The sequence below is a fragment of the Triturus cristatus genome, chromosome 10 (genome assembly GCF_964204655.1).
Source record: "Triturus cristatus chromosome 10, aTriCri1.1, whole genome shotgun sequence".
NCBI classification, from domain to species: Eukaryota; Metazoa; Chordata; class Amphibia; order Caudata; family Salamandridae; genus Triturus; species Triturus cristatus.
This window is the reverse complement of record NC_140593.1, coordinates 868,935,709-868,954,646: the sequence shown is the minus strand read 5'-3', so window position 1 is coordinate 868,954,646 and position 18,938 is coordinate 868,935,709.

The window sequence follows — 18,938 nt, the reverse complement described above, 5'->3', positions numbered from 1 at the left end:
AAATCGCGAGGTGCGCGTACGGTAAGCTTACCGTACGCGCACGGCAGAAAAAAATCATTAAAAAAATAGAATTAAAAATCACATTTAAGTGTTAAGATATTAGGGGGATCTAAAAAGAGCCATTGTGTTTATGAAGTGTGTTTTTTGTGGTACCTACAAGTAAGTACCGATGCAGAGTCTAAAGTTCAAGAGGAAGACTCTGTTGCCTTCATCTGTAAAATGTACACCATCTCCTCTATAAATGCCTTGCATGTTGTATCGCAAGTTGTTGTGGTATATAGAACCCATACCATAGTCTCTGAGGAAAGCAGAAATAGATTTGTTGACGTGCTTCCTTGCTTTGTCAATCTGTGGACAACATTGGTTGGACCAGTTCCACTTTTGCCTTTGGCATATATTAGAATATACAAAGGCAGTTTGTGGAAAAAGCGACATCAATTGCACAAAGGTGTCCTTAATAAGCATTTCCAGACCTACCCCAGTTAAAGTGCCTAGGTCATTTCCACCACAGTGCACAATAATAAGGTTAGGCTGTTGGAGATGTAGAAAAGATTTCACCAAAGGCATTAATTGGTGCCACTTTAACCCTCTCTGACCAATCCATTTAATGTCTACATTTGGCAAAGCAAGGTCTCTCACCATACCTCTTTTTTCTGCATACTTTTCACTCCAGAAGACATAGCTGTGACCTACAATCCACACTGTGAACATCTTCCAAGGAGATCTGGATGCACTCAGGAGGTGTCTTTCAGCAGAATGGCAATATGAAATGAAAGACAGTTGAAAAATGGAGGCATACATATTTTTTTTAATAAAAATAACTCATTGGCTGATTCAAACCATTTTACAGTTAAAACAAGGCTGTATGTTTACATTTTTAGAAGCATGTTTTGTATTGGTTCAGAAAAATGTGTTCCCACAGAAGATTAATTTGGATTTGCTGTTAGGTTTGACAGGTCAAGCACTCTTGCTCTGTGGAATAGAAACATTGTGTGCTGAACTTCTGACCTCTCTGCTCACACCAGTGTTCCATGACCTGTTGCTATGCTAGCAGGTAGAAGTCAAGTTGGGGGAAGAGTTCAGTTGGAAAAGGGTTGAAATTTTCAACCAATAGAAGTGTGTGATTTCATTTGAAAAAATGTGGGAAGCACTGTGATTTGAAGTTAACATGTATATGTGTGAAAAAAGAGAGGGAAACATTGCCATTTTCTGGTTCTGGTGAGAGGAGAGAGGTGTACAGCTCTGAGATTCTGGCTCTGATAATCTGCTGTTTGAGTGCCACATTTCTTTCTCAACTAACTAATTTTAAAGGTGAGTTATGAGTTTGAGAGGGGATGTATGTGGTGCATTGTGATATAAACAATAGAATTGTGATTCTTCTTTTAAAGTTGTGTTTTACATTTTGTGTTGTGGGAGATATTTAACTGTCTTGAACTGGTAAAGTATTATGGAGTATGTCTTCAACATAAGTTAAGGTGTACTGGTATCATTGAGGAATACTGTTTTGTGCCTAAAATCACACCATGAGTCTGTGTGCACACAGGAATTGTTGTCAGAGATTTATTTCGTGTATCTCTGGGTCTTTTAGAATTGCATTGGTAGGAAAGGGGATGTTTTAATTGTTGTCAGAGATTTTATTTCTGTTGGCCTGGATCAGTAAGGATGGCATTTGTAGGAAAGGGTCAGCTTATTGTTTGGAACTGTGATGGTTTCCATTCAGCATAAATCAGCAACACACAAATGGGAGGCAAATGCTAACACATTTGAAATCGATATGGTAGATTTTGCTTCTAATCATGAAATGGGTGAGCTTGGTCCTAGATATACAAAACTCCAATTAACCCTTGCCACACATGTACTTTTACATACATTACTACCATGTTTATGCTGTTATGGATGCATCCATGCATATGTCTCTTGAAACTGAAAATACACAGTCTGCAGAAGCAGACTCTTAGCACACACCCAGCTGTTTATGCTGTAGAATCATGCGTAGTATTCACAACTGAGTGGTGTTTCAGGTAGCAGTGAGTAACGCTAATACATTCAACATCACCAAGGCTCATTTCCTTTGCTGGAGTGTAGTCAGTCACCCAGGTTACACATGTCCATGGTCTCAAAAAGCTGTTTGGGCATGTGCTCTTTTCTGTTTCTGAAAACTGTAATGAAAATGTGTCAGACTGTTAGACTACTTATCACTTGCAAAAAAAACAATAGTAAGTGTGCTTTCAAATTGGCAATCAAATTTCGTTTTCTGCCTAGAATCACACCATGAGTCTGTGTGCACACAGGAATTGTTGTCAGAGATTTATTTCGTGTTTCTCTGGGTCTTTTAGAATTGCATTGGTAGGAAAGGGGATGTTTTAATTGTTGTCAGAGATTTTATTTCTGTTGGCCTGGTTCCGTAAGAATGGCATTTGTAGGAAAGGGTCAGCTTATTTTTTGGAACTGTGATGGTTTCCATTCAGCATAAATCAGTAACACATAAATGGGAGGCAAATGCTAACACATTTGAAATCGATATGGTAGATTTTGCTTCTAATTATGAAATGGGTGAGCTTGGTCCTAGATATACAAAACTCCAATTAACCCTTGCCACACATCTACTTTTACATACATTACTACCATGTTTATGCTGTTATGGATGCATCCATGCATATGTCTCTTGAAACTGAAAATACACAGTCTGCAGAAGCAGACTCTTAGCACACACCCAGCTGTTTATGCTGTAGAATCATGCTTAGTATTCACAACTGAGTGGTGTTTCAGGTAGCAGTGAGTAACGCTAATACATTCAACATCACCAAGGCTCATTTCCTTTGCTGGAGTGTAGTCAGTCACCCAAGTTACACATGTCCATGGTCTCAAAAAGCTGTTTGGACATGTGCTCTTTTCTGTTTCTGAAAACTGTAATGAAAATGTGTCAGACAGTTAGAGTACTTATCACTTGCAAAAAAAACAATAGTAAGTGTGCTTTCAAATTTGCAATCAAATTTCGTTTTCTGCCTAGAATCACACCATGAGTCTGTGTGAACACAGGAATTGTTGTCAGAGATTTATTTCGTGTTTCTCTGGGTCTTTTAGAATTGCATTGGTAGGAAAGGGGATGTTTTAGTTGTTGTCAGAGATTTTATTTCTGTTGGCCTGGTTCAGTAAGAATGGCATTTGTATGAAAGGGTCAGCTTATTTTTTGGAACTGTGATGGTTTCCATTCAGCATAAATCAGTAACACACAAATGGGAGGCAAATGCTAACACATTTGAAATCGATATGGTAGATTTTGCTTCTAATTATGAAATGGGCGAGCTTGGTCCTAGATATACAAAACTCCAATTAACCCTTGCCACACATCTACTTTTACATACATTACTACCATGTTTATGCTGTTATGGATGCATCCATGCATATGTCTCTTGAAACTGAAAATACACAGTCTGCAGAAGCAGACTCTTAGCACACACCCAGCTGTTTATGCTGTAGAATCATGCTTAGTATTCACAACTGAGTGGTGTTTCAGGTAGCAGTGAGTAACGCTAATACATTCAACATCACCAAGGCTCATTTCCTTTGCTGGAGTGTAGTCAGTCACCCAGGTTACACATGTCCATGGTCTCAAAAAGCTGTTTGGACATGTGCTCTTTTCTGTTTCTGAAAACTGTAATGAAAATGTGTCAGACTGTTAGAGTACTTATCACTTGCAAAAAAAACAATAGTAAGTGTGCTTTCAAATTGGCAATCAAATTTCGTTTTCTGCCTAGAATCACACCATGAGTCTGTGTGCACACAGGAATTGTTGTCAGAGATTTATTTCGTGTTTCTCTGGGTCTTTTAGAATTGCATTGGTAGGAAAGGGGAAGCTTTTTTTCTTGAACTGTGATGGTTAGCATTCAGCAGAAACCACTATATCGTGAATGAGAGGTAAATGCTAACATATTTGAAATCAACATGGTAGATTTTCCTTCCATTCGTGCAATAATTCATGTAGTTGGTATACGTTAAAAACTCCTATTAACCCTTATCACACATGTAGTGTTACATACATGTCTCCAGTGTTTATGCAGTTATGTAAGGGTCCATGCAGATCTCTCTTGCACCTGACAGTAGACAGTCTCCAGAACCACACTCTTACCAGAGAGCTAGCTGTTTCTCCTGTACAGTCATGCTTTCAAATTGGCAATCAAATTTCGTTTTCTCCCTAGAAACACACCAAGAGTCTGTGTGCACACAGGAATTGTTCTTAGAGATTTAATTCGTATTGGTTTTATTTTGTTTTTCACTTGTAGGAAAGGGGTAGACAGTATTATAATGTTTGAAAAGCTCATAAAAAATATAGTAATATATTTAAATTACATAAAGGTATTTTTTTTTTAGTTTCTTTCAGGTATTGCTGCAGAGCAGTGAAGCAAATTTAAGATGCCTACAAAATCAAGAAAGAGGAAAGAACGGAAAAAAAATGTATATTTGAAGACAACTGGAGGACCCAAATTAGTTTAAGATGCTCATGTTGGAAAAAAGAAAAAGTCTTCTGGTAAGCAGACAAAGGATTTTTTAAAAATATCTTCAAAAAAAGGAAAAATTTAAAAAATGACCGCACTGGAAATACTGTTTCAAATAGAAAACAACAGGACAAAAGTGAGAATTTACAAAATGCTAATGTACAATCAGAAGCATAAAGATTGACTTAAAAATAAAAACAGCATTTAAAGAGATCCGTAGAAAAATGTTTCAGAGAAGAGTGATGTCCAATTTGCTAAAGGATGTGAAAAAATATAAGAAAAAAGCAAAATATTTTAAGAGAAAAAAAGACATTGAAGCCATTGTAGTTAAGGCTTTAGAATTAAAAAGAAAACTATTCATTTTAATTTTGAACAGGATGCGTACATTAGATAAAATGGTCAATGTAATGAAGTCACAAAGCAAAACGAAAAGCGTAGTGAAAAGAAATAACTTTTGTAAAGTAATTTTTAGGAGAATGGATGCATAGTTCGAGTACTGAACCATATTTTAATGAAGAGAGTTATCTTCAAGTGTTATAGTTTGCTGCATGCAGTTGACACCAGAGGTCGTGCTTATGAAGTGAAAAATGGTTGTATAATGGAGAAGGAGAAAATGGTTCCAAGAAATGAGGAAGAAGTAATGGCGGCTGAGGTTATGGGGAGACGTCCTAAAGCCCCAGTGTATACTTGGAATTGTAGTAGTATTTGTACTGTGCAACAGGAATCTATTGATAAATTACATGAGTTTCTAAGAGAATATAGTAAAAAAAGTGTGAAACAGAAGATTAAGGTGCTACAAGGACTAGATCCATGCAGAGTGAGAGAGAATACTGGTTTGCAAGGACACTCTCTGGCTTGTCTATCTAGGAAACTTTGTCAAAGTGTTTTTCACCATTTTAGGATGCTGGCAGTACATCATACTGAAATAAGAAAATTTGTGAGAAGATAGTATTCTGCTAAAAGTCCAGCACTAAAATTAAATGAGTTAAATAGGGCTCTGTTCCGTGGAAGTGTATCAGATGTTGAGAAGGTTACTGATGAAATTCAGTTTAGTTACTTTGGTCCGGAACAAGAAAGTGCAGGTAATGACACAGTTATTGAGGAAAATGTGGAAGAGAATGTAGAACCCTCCGTAAGTAAGAAATTTGAAGATCAAATGACAAAATTTGCTATCATCTCTAATGAAAGACCAAATATTACTTGTATTTGTTGACGGAGAAGCCATTACAAAATTCAAACAAGGAATGTTGATCTCTACAAAAAAAGTGAAGAAGAAGATAATTATAAGTGGAAGGATTTTGCAACATATATATTTCTTGAAAATTGTTTTGATTTGGGTGAAGATCAGCGTATTTGTAAATACTGTTATAACAAGTTAGAAGAAAATAGAATTCCAGCGAGAGCTGTACATAATAATTTAGAATTGGTTGCTATTCCTGCTGAACTTTCTGATTTAAATACGTATGAGTCTATACTCATTCAATGTGTTCATCCGTTCCAGACTATAGTACGTATGGAGCCCAAAACCGGTAAATTAACTCCTTCAGTTTTACAGAGAGGTTTAAAAGGAAGAGTTGTGTATTTGCCATTGGATTTGAAAAAAAATATGGAAACTATTGATGCAGATACTTTGGAAACTGAACCATTAGTTATTCTGGTTAATGGTGTACCTACAAAGAATAAGAAGATTTGGCAGGAGCTGGTAGATGTACGGAAAGTACAAAGAGCATATTTATATTTGAAAAGGAATAATAAATGGTATGAATCAATTTATATAGATGAAGATGAAGAAGATTTACAAGAAGACACAGAAACACCAACTGGGCAAATTGAAAAAGTGGACAAGTCAAAAGAAGAAATTTATGAACATTTCAGCATACATCCTCTTCATTCAAAAGAAGTTATGGCAAACACTATTGATCTGTTTCAGATGAAAAAAGCCAAAGGAACTCCCGTGAGTGTATGGGAGGAGAGCTTGGAAGCTCGTTGTTTTCCCCAGCTGTTTCCTACAGGAGAAGGTGGACGATACGAGGAACGCCCAGTACAGATTCCTGCTTCTGAGTATCGGACTACAAGATTATATGCAGAAGATCCAAGATTTCGTCAAAGTATTCCTTATTTGTTCCATCTGTTATTTGAAAGCGACTTGTCTGCACTATCTTATGCAGTAAATCACATTTTAACAAGTGGAGTACATCTACATAATGTGTCTGCTAAGGATTTCATGAACAAAGTGCAGCAGCGAGATGATCATTTGGAATCACAATTGATCAATCTGATGGCTTGTCAGCGTGGGACAAATGAATATTGGTACCGACGCCATGGAGAATTGAAATGTATGTTACGGAATTTAGGAACTCCTACGTTTTTCCTTACCCTAAGCTGTGCCAAGTATGCTTGGGATGATTTACTGGATTTTCTTCGAGAGGCCAATTCAAACATTAAAAACATCGAATACAAGACAGCAGGAGAACTGTGCTCATTGGATCCGGTTAATGTTTGCAGATATTTCAATCATAGATTTGAGGCTATGATGTCCTTCATCTGCAATAAAAAAAATCCACCTCTTTGAGAAGTTGTGGATTTCTTTTGGAGAAAAGAGTACCAAGCAAGAGGTGCTCCTCATATTCATATGCTGTTGTGGATCAAGGATGCCCCAAAATTTGGAACAGATGCTGATGAAGCAGTTTTATCTTTCATTGAAGAATACGCAACATGTGCTATACCTAAAAGCACAGAAGAGAAAAAGTTAAAAGAGCAAGTTTTACGTTTCCAAAGTCATCGGTGTGGAAAATACTGTCGACGGAAGTACAAGAGCGAAGATAAATTCTACACAAAATGTCGATTTGGATTTCCACGACCTGTTCTTTCAGAAGGAAGAGTAAACAGTTTTATGTCAGCTGTGCGACATACTATTACAAGAAAATCTCCAAAAAATACGTACAACCTAAGAAGAAAAGAAGAGTCAAAATATATAAATGACTACAACCCAGTCATTTTATCCATGTGTAATGCTAACATGGATATTCAATATGTGGCAGACAATTCTATTGCTGTTGCTCGGTATGTCACATCGTACATCACTAAATCTGAGAAAACGGAATTGAAGGAAATGTGGGAAGGGATTTCTCACGAGAAGACTGTCAGTAAGAAGCTATACAGTTTCAGTTTAAAGAAGTTATCGCATCGAGAAATTGGATCCTACGAATGCTCAGATAGGTTATCTTCTGCAAGTCTGTACTCGAAATCAAGAAGAATAATTTGGGTAAGTTTAGGCCTTGCAGCAATATGAAATCGGATACTGAAATCTGTTGGAGAAATTGAATATTTGGCCGAGAATGACCCGGAAAGTATAGATATTTTGAAAACAAACATGTTGGACACGTATTACCCAAAAAGAAGTCGTCATCTTTAGAACATGTGTCTCTATGAAGTGCTGCAGAACTACATTTTTTCACGGAAAGCCACAGAAGACATCAACAATGGAAAATATAAAGTCATTGGTGAAGAAGGGTGTTTGGTGAAGCAAACAAAAGGAAGTTTGATTAATCATAGGAAGCTGAGTTGCGACACTACTGATAACAAGGAATTTTACTACTTGGCACTTTAACAGCTGTTTAAACCATGGCGTTCAGAGGACGAACTACTTGGAGAATTTCAAAGCTATGAGGATTCATTTAATGCATGTAAAGATACGATTGAATGCAGTACTTTATTAAATTATGTCCAAATGTTAAATGAAGAAATTGAACAGGAAGCTACATTTGCAGCTGAAGTAGCTAGAGACAGTTCTCAAGACAGCCAAAGTTCTGGAACGCTCAGTCAAGATCCCCTTGGACAACCAATCGTAGAAAATGAAGCTGCAATAGCCATGACTGAAGTGGAAACGGCTATGAATCAAGCTCAAGAAGATTTAATAGACTTACCAAATTTGGAACAACAACTGAATGAGGAACAACAACAAATTTATGAAGAAGTCAGGAAAAAAATTGATCACAGATTACTAGATGAAAATAAAGAGTGCACATGCACATCATTTGAACCAATCAGGATGTATGTGAGTGGACAAGCTGGAACTGGAAAAAGTTTCTTAATTAAAGTCATCAGCAGCTACCTACAGCAAAAAACAGATTCAACTTTGTCTTGTGTTGTTACTGCTCCAACTGGGTTAGCAGCATATAACATAAAAGGAATTACTTTACATCGCTTGCTAATGTTACCAGTGGAGCATGAGAACAAAATAGAATATCACAAGCTTACTGTAGAAGCATGCTTCGAAGTTTCAAGAGTGTTGAAGAAGATGCAAGTTCTCATTATTGATGAGGTAAGCATGGTATCAAACTTAATGCTTGCCTTTGTGCATTTAAGAATGCAGCAAATTCTAAGGAGAGACTATGACGTGTTATTTGGTGGAAAACATGTCATAGTTTTTTGGGATTTTCTGCAGCTCACTCCAGTTAAAGGACAACCAGTGTTTAATACTGTGACACATGAAGACACGAGGAAGTCATTAGGAAGCATTGGTAATGCGAATATTTGGTCGTTCATTGAGTACAAAGAACTTACTACCAATATGAGGCAAGCAAATGATGAAGATTATGCAAGTATTCTGAAAGATATCAGAATTGGACTACTCACAGAAGTTGGCAGAAAAGCATTAAAGAGTCGGTTGCTACATAATTTATTTCCAAAGGAAGAAATAGTTGCAGAGAAAATATACAAGAACATTGCAGAAAATAATACTGTAATCTGCTTAATGCCAACACTACGTGAATGCTCGATATTCAATGAGGAACTTTTGAAATTAGAAAAGGAAGAGATTAAGAAAATGGAAGCAGTGGACAAAATTCAGCATGAAGGAATTACTATTACATTAACAGGCGAACTGAAAATTAAATTGGATTCTCTAGAGAAGAACATTTCAAAAACAGCTGGATTAGAAAAAAATCTATATCTTTGCATGAACTGTCGAGTTTTTTTAAGGAAAAATTTGGATGTTGAAAAAGGTTTAGTGAATGGAGCTATGGGTAAAGTAGTGGGTTTTGTGAAGTACCAGAAAAAAGATGGGATTGAATATTTAAAAATAAAATTTGATCAGATTGAAGAGGTTAAAGAGATTAGTCGTTGTTCAGTCCATTTTTTGCTTGTGAAAGACTTATATGTACGTAGGAAGCAGTTCCCATTTTCTCTAGCATATGCTGTAACTATTCACAAGTCTCAAGGATTAACTGTAGATGGTGCTTTTGTAAACATTGGTTCTACTGTGTTCAAAGAAGGTATGGCATATGTTGCTTTGTCGCGAGTGAAAACATTATCTGGTTTATTCATGATAGACTTTGATGACTCAAAAGTTAGTGCAGATGCAAATTGTGTAAAGGAATATAATAGATTAAGAAGAACCTATGCTCCTCATTTAGGTCAGTATCCTGTGTTAGAAAAACGTGTTGTTTCTCGGAAAAGGAGATTTCAGAATATCTGTAATGAGGATGTAGAGAAGAGAAAACAAAAAGAGAGTCATGTGATTGCAAGCAAAAAGAAAAAGGACAATGTTGAAGAGGTTGTTGGTTGTCTTTTTGAAAATAGCTCTGGTGTCAACTGCTACGCTAATGTAGTACTGAATGTTGTGTTTTATCTTGAAAGTTTGCAAGAGCAGATAATGGTAAATCAAGAAAAAAGATTCTGTTCTGTGCTGAGTCTCCTTTATGAGAAGCTAAGTATTGATAGAACTAAAAATAGAAAGTGCTACTGAAATTAGAAAACTTTTAGATGTATGTTCAGGACGTACACAGTTTACTCAAAATGTCCAGCAAGATGCACAGGAATTCTTGATGTATGTCCTTATGGTACTGGAAGAGGAAGGCATAGATGTTGAGAATATGTTCGGTCTCTCTTATAAATGGGAACATACTTGTGAAAACTGTTTCTACACATGCAGCTCTAATGTTGATTCAGAAAGGTTTATCTATTTAACAATGCCAGAGAGTAAAACAGTGACTTTTAGTAAATTAGTTAAAGATGCCAATCATAGCATGGAATGCTGTGAATGTAAATCTGACATGTTTTCAACGTTACTTTTAAAGAAATATGGACAGTATATAATTTTAATGATGCAACGTTGTAGAGCTGATGGTTCAAAATTGAATACTTTATTAAAGAAGTTTATAGGACAGCAATTATCAATTTCTGGAAAAACTTTTGTTACAGTTGCAATAATTTTCCATGATGGACCTACAGTAACTTCTGGACATTACACAGTTTATCTTAAATGTGAAAAAAGGCTGGACACTGTGTAATGATTCTCAATTGGTTTTTAAGCAGCGTTTGCCTTTTGATTTAGCAAATTCCTATTTAATTTTTCTGAAACCAAAATTTTAGATAGAAATTGGAACATCTGTACAAATCATTTTTGCAATTTTATTGGATTACCATTGGAAATTTCATCAAAAAAGAATTTAAAAATTACCATTTGGCCTAAAGGAAAGGTAACAAATTGGATTGTGGACTTCTTTGACAGATATTTTTTTGGTGATTATGCTTACGCAACAAAATTTTCAGACGATATTTATTGAAAATAGTTACTGTTCTTAGATGATATTTTTATTGAATATGTTAAATTTCTATAAAGGTATGTTTTAGTGTGAAGAGATTCTGGGCTTTTTTTAAACAATCTTTCAGATTGTTATTTTTTTTTGCCCGCTGTTAAGTGATGAATGCATTTGGTTTCACGATTTACAGTGAAATGCAATATATTCTGAAAACAGCAAAAACAGGGCAAAATATTGTTTTTTAAATATGAAAATATGTATACTGTATTCTAAAATGTATTATTAAATATTAATACTTTTTTTCTTTTTTTTCAGATTGAGAAAGAAAATTTAGGAAAAAATAAACTTTTTTTTCTAGCAATTAAAATAAACATTTATTGATAATTAAGTTATTTTAATGGTCAGGTAAGTGTGAAATTTCTGTATTTATCACACATTTACTTTCATGCTCCCTTTTTTTCACTTCTCCTCTCTCTGCTTTTTTCATTTCCATTGTAGTCCCTCAAGGACCTTGTAGGATGAAAAAACATTTTTAATTTAAAAATGCGCACAGTAAAAAAAAAAAAAAAAAAAAGTAAAAAAACATTTTAAAAAATTTGTGAGGTAAGGTTGGTTCTTAAAAGAACTGTTGGGTTAATACAGGGACAGAGGAAAGAAAGAATGGGAATATTAACAAGGACCACAGATGTGCTGGTCTATCCTATTGTTTATGTAAGGATCTTACCCGGTCGAAGTTCTGCAGGGACGCCAAGGAATACCAACTGAAGATGTAGAGAAGTCCCAACCGTCCACCCCAACCTAGTGCCTCTATCAAACCCTAGAGCGCACAGGTAGTGGCAGAAAGAGGGGAAACAAAACAAGGATAAAGGGGAAAACAAACTCAGGAGCTGCTGTCTTCTCCCTCTACGGTGTCTGTGGAACTGTGTGTGTATCCGGGGAACGGTGTGCTGCAAAGGTATAAAGGAACAATATAAGCAACCCTAGCGCATACAAGATAACTCTAGCAAACCACCCCTGTGAGGCTTCTCTTCAATTATTACCTAACTGCGAGAAGTCTGCCAATGTCTGTAATGTAGTACAGGATATATGAAGATGTGAGGAAAGCAGAAGCTAGTAATCTCCCTTCCTTGCTGTAGTGTTCATGTACTGTCCCTAGAACATAAAGAGAAACAATAACCTGCCTGAGTCCACCAAGTGAAAAACCTTAAGAACCCCAATGTTGCTGATCACCACGATGACTGCTAGCTCAATCCACGGGAGCGACGAGGAAGTCCCCACACTCCTAAAGCCCCACTATGAGCGAGCCGTAATCAAAGAAATGCTCGCCTACAGGGGAACCCACGGAGATGTGGGGTGGTAAGGTAGAGGCAGCTGTGTGGAACCCCAAGTTGATCGGTGGCCACAGGAACAGAATGGGACAATCTACAGAAAAAACAAGCAAGATACCATTAATCAAGCGGCCCCCCTCCCCTAGCATAGAATATAAAGGAGACTTGCAATTGCTTACCAACTGAACATCTCCTTAGTCGAGAAGAATATCTGCATGACTCAGCAAGATGACAGGTATCATGCTACAGGCCACAGCGTCCCAATATATGGCAGGTTTCATTCAGCAAAGGTAACAATCTGTGACTGAAACAGTTACCTCGGGTATAACAGGCTTTATGTGGATAACTGTTATATCTCTCAGCAGTGGGGAAGGGTACAAGGGAATAGAGGAGAATCCTGAAGTGTCCAAAGCAGCGTGATAAGTATACGTCTGACTACACTCCCAGGACTTCTAGTAGCGCGGCCGCGCAAAACTACTTCTAAAACTACGGGAAGATTCAGAAGTGTGGAAACAATGTAACTTGTGAAAGTAATCAAGAGGGGAAGCTTTCTCGTAAGGATTCAAAGGGTACAAACTAGCACTCAGATAGTATTGGGGAAAGGCAACAGAACGACACCGTTCTTAACTACAAGACCCACAATGCATTGCCGAGAAATACAATACACGGGACGGAAGAGAGAGTCAATGCAGAGCAGAATACTGCTAACGATACTCGCGGTATGAAGAAAACTCAACTCACCGCGTCTTTTTATGCCAGCACTAAATACTCCTACACTTCTCTCTCATAAAAATAAAGGGAGCGCCTCTAAACCAACACAAACTTCCAGGCAAAGCTCAGAGGACTGAAACAGGAAACACCGTTTGCTCCGCTAGCGTAGACCTCAGCCTAACGGACACAGCAAACACTCAGACAGGAAACAGAGGGGCGTGGACCAGGGTTCAAAACTCCGAAAGCCAAGCACCGGATTTGAGTCCAACCAAGGTTTATATAGGAGGTAACTTGTGAAGACTCCACCTCCTTAAGGGACCGTGTAAAAAGTGTGTCACCATAAGGCAAGCAAGCAATTCTCTATGCTACAGTAGCAATCCCAGTAACGAGTGCACAAGGCGTCTGACCCCTAACACCCAATACCCCATCACTACTTATCGTACAAGGGGATTCCGTTGTCCTTCACAGTGAGATGAGTCACAAGACTGTGTAGAGGTTTCTTCAGCCAGTTCCCAGATGCGGCAGAAGGGGAAGACGGGGAGCAGTCCAGGAGAAAGGACAAGGTGCAAACAGGAGTAATCAGGACAGGCCCCTACCTCCGGGATGACAGGTAGGTCAGCAGCTGAAATCCGGGTAAGAAGGAGATAGGGTAGAGACACCCGGCCGGCCCACGGGACAAAATCCGGTAAGGCGGGCGGAGCGCTCTAACACCCACGAACCCAGGAACCTAAACCGGAAGAACAGAGTCCCGGCAGTGTTTTTACCCGGTGAACGAACCAAAAAACGGACTGAATCACAAAAAAGGAAAACAGAGCTCTGTAAACGAGAGTAGCCTACTGACTCCGAAACGCGCAATCCAAAGTAACAGGAAGTCCAACCAAACGCTTGCGGGGAAACACTAGAACGCGAAGCTCCGAGACTACCGGACGTCCGGCTTTTCTACTTGCCTGACGCTATCGCGCATGCGCGATAGCTAGACGCTGTGAGGGAACCGCTATCGGCGTCGTGCTTCTGTTTCCGGCAATCATGACAGTAGACCCCCCCAACACTCCCCCCACGGGTTTGGGCTTGTGAGGATGTCTTCTGTGAAACAAACGTACCAATCTGGGAGCGTGTATGTGACTGGCTGGTTCCCATGTGCGTTCTTCCACTCCACACCCTTTCCACTGTATCAAATATTGTAAATGGTGTCTACTCCGTCGAGAGTCAATAATGGATTCCACTTCGTATTCTTCCTCTCTGTCTACCAATACCGGAGCAGGGTGAGTAGGAAGACGAGTGCCGGGTTCCACAGGTTTCATCAGTGATACATGAAAAACGGGGTGTACTTTGATAGTCTCAGGGAGTTTTAGTTCCATAGCCACCGGATTTATCACTCTGGAGATAGGGTAGGGTCCAAGGAACTTGGGTTTGAATTTACAAGACCCCCTCAATGGAATGTACTTGGAGGATAACCATACCTCATCCCCCACCTTATACTCAGGTTCTGTCTGTCTATGACGATCTGCCCCCTTCTTGTAAGCTGCCTTTGCTTGTTCTAGATTGGTCTGTGTCAGCTGATGTACGTGTTGGATATCGTGAATGAACTCACTAACTGCAGGTGCGTTGCAATCTGATAGAATTGGAGAGAGAAAAGCCTTTGGATGGAAACCATAAGAACAAAAGAAGGGTGTGTATTTCGTGGATGCATGTCGGCTGTTATTGTATGCGAATTCCGCCACCCACACCATCTTATCCCATTCTCTATCTGAGTGTAAGGATTGACTCCGTACATACTGTTCAAAACATTGATTTACCCTCTCAGTCTGCCCGTCTGTCTGTGGATGGTGACTAGATGACAGTCTCACATCGATTTGTAGTAAGGAGCATAACTGTCGCCAAAATCGGGAAACAAACTGGGCACCACTGTCCGAAATTACCACAGAGGGGAATCCGTGTAACCTGACCACATGCTGTAAAAAAGCAACGGCGAGTTCCGCTGCAGTGGGTAATCCCTTTAGGGGGATGAAGTGAGCAGTCTTAGAAAACAAGTCTACTACCACCAACAGTGTGTTATGGCCCTTGGAAGTAGGTGGGAGTTCTACAATGAAATCTAAAGACACTGTGTGCCATGGAAGAGGAGGAGTGGGTAACGGTTGAAGTAACCCAGTGGGGTTTTGATGAGATACTTTGCTCTGGGCACATACATGACACGTCTTGACATATTGCTCAGTATCCTTTCCTAAAGTAGGCCACCAAAACCGGCGTCGTACATTGTCTATGGTTTTCTTAATTCCGGGATGGCCTGCCAAAGGATGATTATGACACCATTCTAATGCTTGTCTCTGCAGGTCTATGGTAGTAAGGACTATTCCTCCTTGCACATACACAATACCATCCTTACTCTCATGCTCTGCTGCCTTAATCAGTTCTTGCCCCTTCTCACTTTGTTGTTCCCTCCTTACCCCCATGAGGAACTCTTCTTCAGATAATACTCCTATGATCTTGTCTGGAGGGATGATAAGGGGAGGTTCCACCCGCTCTTCTAGTACCTCGAATCCTAATCGAGATATGGCGTCGGCCTTGCCGTTCTTTCGACCCGCACGGTATTGTATTGTGAAGTCATATTCACTAAAAAACTGGGCCCACCGGAGCTGTCTCATGGATAAGGCTTTAGCCGATTTTAAGAATTGCAGGTTACGGTGATCCGTATACACAGTCACCGTGTGTCTTGTACCCAGCAGGTATTGTCGCCATTCTTCAAAAGCCTTTTTAATGGCTAATAACTCTTTGTCTCCCACAGCATAATTTACTTCAGCGGGGGTCAATTTGTGTGAGAAAAAGGCTACAGGATGCAGTTCCCCTGTGGTCTTATCCGCTTGCGATAGTACCCCCCCTACTGCTACTTGAGAGGCGTCTGCTTCCAACACAAAGGGATAACTCGGGTCAGGGTGTTGGAAAACTGGAGCTTGGGTGAATGCCTTCTTTAAGGTGAGAAACGCTTTGTTGGCTTCAGCTGACCACACAAAAGGAGTCCCCTTCCTGAGCAACCATGTGATAGGTGCAACTAATCCTGAAAAGCCCTCGATAAAGCGCCGATAAAAATTGGCAAAGCCAATGAAGCTTTGAAGCTCTTTAACCTTTTGGGGAGCAGGCCACCGAGCTATGGCCTCCACCTACTGTGGATCCATCCGTAACCCCTGTGGGGAGATAATAAACCCCAAGAAGGGAACCGACTGTACATGAAAAGTGCACTTTTCCAGCTTGCAATACAGCTGATTGTCCTGCAAGCGCTTCAACACTTGTCTCACATGGTGTATGTGTTCCTGTAATGACTGCGAGTATATCAACAAATCGTCGATATAGGCAATCACAAAGATGTCCAGCATTTCCTTCAGTACTTCATTAATAAAGAACTGAAAAGCAGAGGGCGCATTACAAAGCCCAAAGGGCATTACCAAATATTCAAAAAGACCATACTTGGTACAAAACGCCGTCTTCCACTCATCTCCCTCCACTACCCTTACCAAATGATACGCCCCTCTTAAGTCCAATTTTGTGAACACTCGGGCGTCCTTTACTCTGTCCAGGAGAGAGGAGATGAGTGGAAGAGGGTACCTGTTCTTTATGGTTATCTTATTTAAGGCCCTATAATCTATGCAACAGCGTAGACCCCCTTCACGTTTAGGGATAAAGAACAGAGATGATGAAGCAGGAGATTTGGAGGGACGAATGAACCCTAACGATAGCATGTTGTCTAGGTATTCACGCAGATAAAGGTTCTCTTTTTAAGTTAAGGAGTAGACTCGACTATATGGTATCTTCGTTCCAGCCTGGAGATCGATTCTACAGTCGAATGATCTATGAGGCGGTAAGGAAGTGGCCTCCTTGGGGTCAAAAATGGTGCTTAAGTCTTGATACACCTCAGGCAACACTTCTTCCTTCTCTGTATTCATATTCTGACTGACAGCGAGGGTATGTGCCCTGCAGCACTCTGGGCGAAACTGTAAGGTGGCCTTCTGCCAGTCTATGATTGGATTGTGCGTCCGTAACCAGGGTAGGCCTAGGAGTATTGGAAACTGCGGAGACTGAATTAAATCGAACTCGACCTGCTCAACATGATTAGGTTCCAGGAGTACCTTAATAGATTCAGTCTTGTGTGTGATGGGCCCTGATTTTAATACACTCCCGTCTATGGTGGTTACCGTCTCTCCGTACCCCTTGTCTTGTGTTTGAATGTAATGTTCCTGAGCCCATGTCTTATCCATAAAGTTCCCCGAAGCCCCTGAATCCAGCATAATTTGGCTTTTAGCCTTTCCCAAATCCCAAAACAAGTTAGCCGGGACAAAGAAATGACCAGAAGAAGTCGCTATGGGGTCGGAAGAAGAGACACTCAATCCAGAATAACCCGAAGACCTCGTCTCACAGGTCTCCGGGCTTTCTAGTTTTCCGACTTCTTGGATGGCAAAGGTTTGGTAGGACAGGATCTCAAAAAATGTCCCGCCTTACCACAATATAGACATAACCTGTTTTCACGCCTTCGGCGTCTCTCTTCTGGGGTCAGAGGTCCTCTCACGATACCTATCTGTATCGGTTCTGCTTCCTCTACTACAGGGGGGAAGTCAGGTTTCTTCTCCCTTATGGTCACCACCTGAACGTCTGTCTTTCCTCTTTCTCTCTTACGTTCCTGTAAACGATGGTTGATTTGGACTACAAGATCAATGAGGTCTTTACAGGATCGGGGAAGGTCCACTATGTGTGACAAGGCGTCCTTAATCTCATCTCTAAGTCCTCTATAAAACAGAGTACCGCGTTTTTCCTCTGGCCAACCTGCCTCAACTACTAACCGCTGAAAGGAAGTGATGTAGGTGGCAATCTCAGTAGTCCCTTGCTTTAGGGAGAGCAAATCTGTATCGGCAGAGAGAGTATACGTATGCTTATCAAATAACTTCTTAAATTCGTTTTTGAAAGCCCCATAATTCTGTAATAGAGGGTCATCCCTTTCTATTAACGGAATAGCCCAATTGGCAGCAGACCCCCCTAAATACGATATCACAAAAGCCACCTTAGCCTGATCAGTGGGAAAACAAGGAGCTTTGCAAGTGAAATGCAATTGACACTGACTAATGAACGTGGCAAACTTAGAGGAATCGCCAGTAAACCTCTCAGGAGGGGCAAGAGGGATTGATGGAGGAGTATTGACCTGTATTACGGGAGCAGAGACCCTAGAACTGCCTTCCCCATGTCTCTCCCTCTGTATAGCATTTACTCGTGATGCCAAAGCCTGGGTCTCTACCTGGAGGTTCCCAATCATGTTGGCGAGATCCGCCAACGTCACCTGTTGTGCTTCCATGACGCCCGGGCAGAACACACCACGTGGGCTTCGCGTTCTGTAAGGATCTTACCCGGTCGAAGTTCTGCAGGGACGCCAAGGAATACCAACTGAAGATGTAGAGAAGTCCCAACCGTCCACCCCAACCTAGTGCCTCTATCAAACCCTAGAGCACACAGGTAGTGGCGGAAAGAGGGGAAACAAAACAAGGATAAAGGGGAAAACAAACTCAGGAGCTGCTGTCTTCTCCCTCTACGGTGTCTGTGGAACTGTGTTTGTATCCGGGGAACGGTGTGCTGCAAAGGTATAAAGGAACAATATAAGCAACCCTAGCGCATACAAGATAACTCTAGCAAACCACCCCTGTGAGGCTTCTCTTCAATTATTACCTAACTGCGAGAAGTCTGCCAATGTCTGTAATGTAGTACAGATATATGAAGATGTGAGGAAAGCAGAAGCTAGTAATCTCCCTTCCTTGCTGTAGTGTTCATGTACTGTCCCTAGAACATAAAGAGAAACAATAACCTGCCTGAGTCCACCAAGTGAA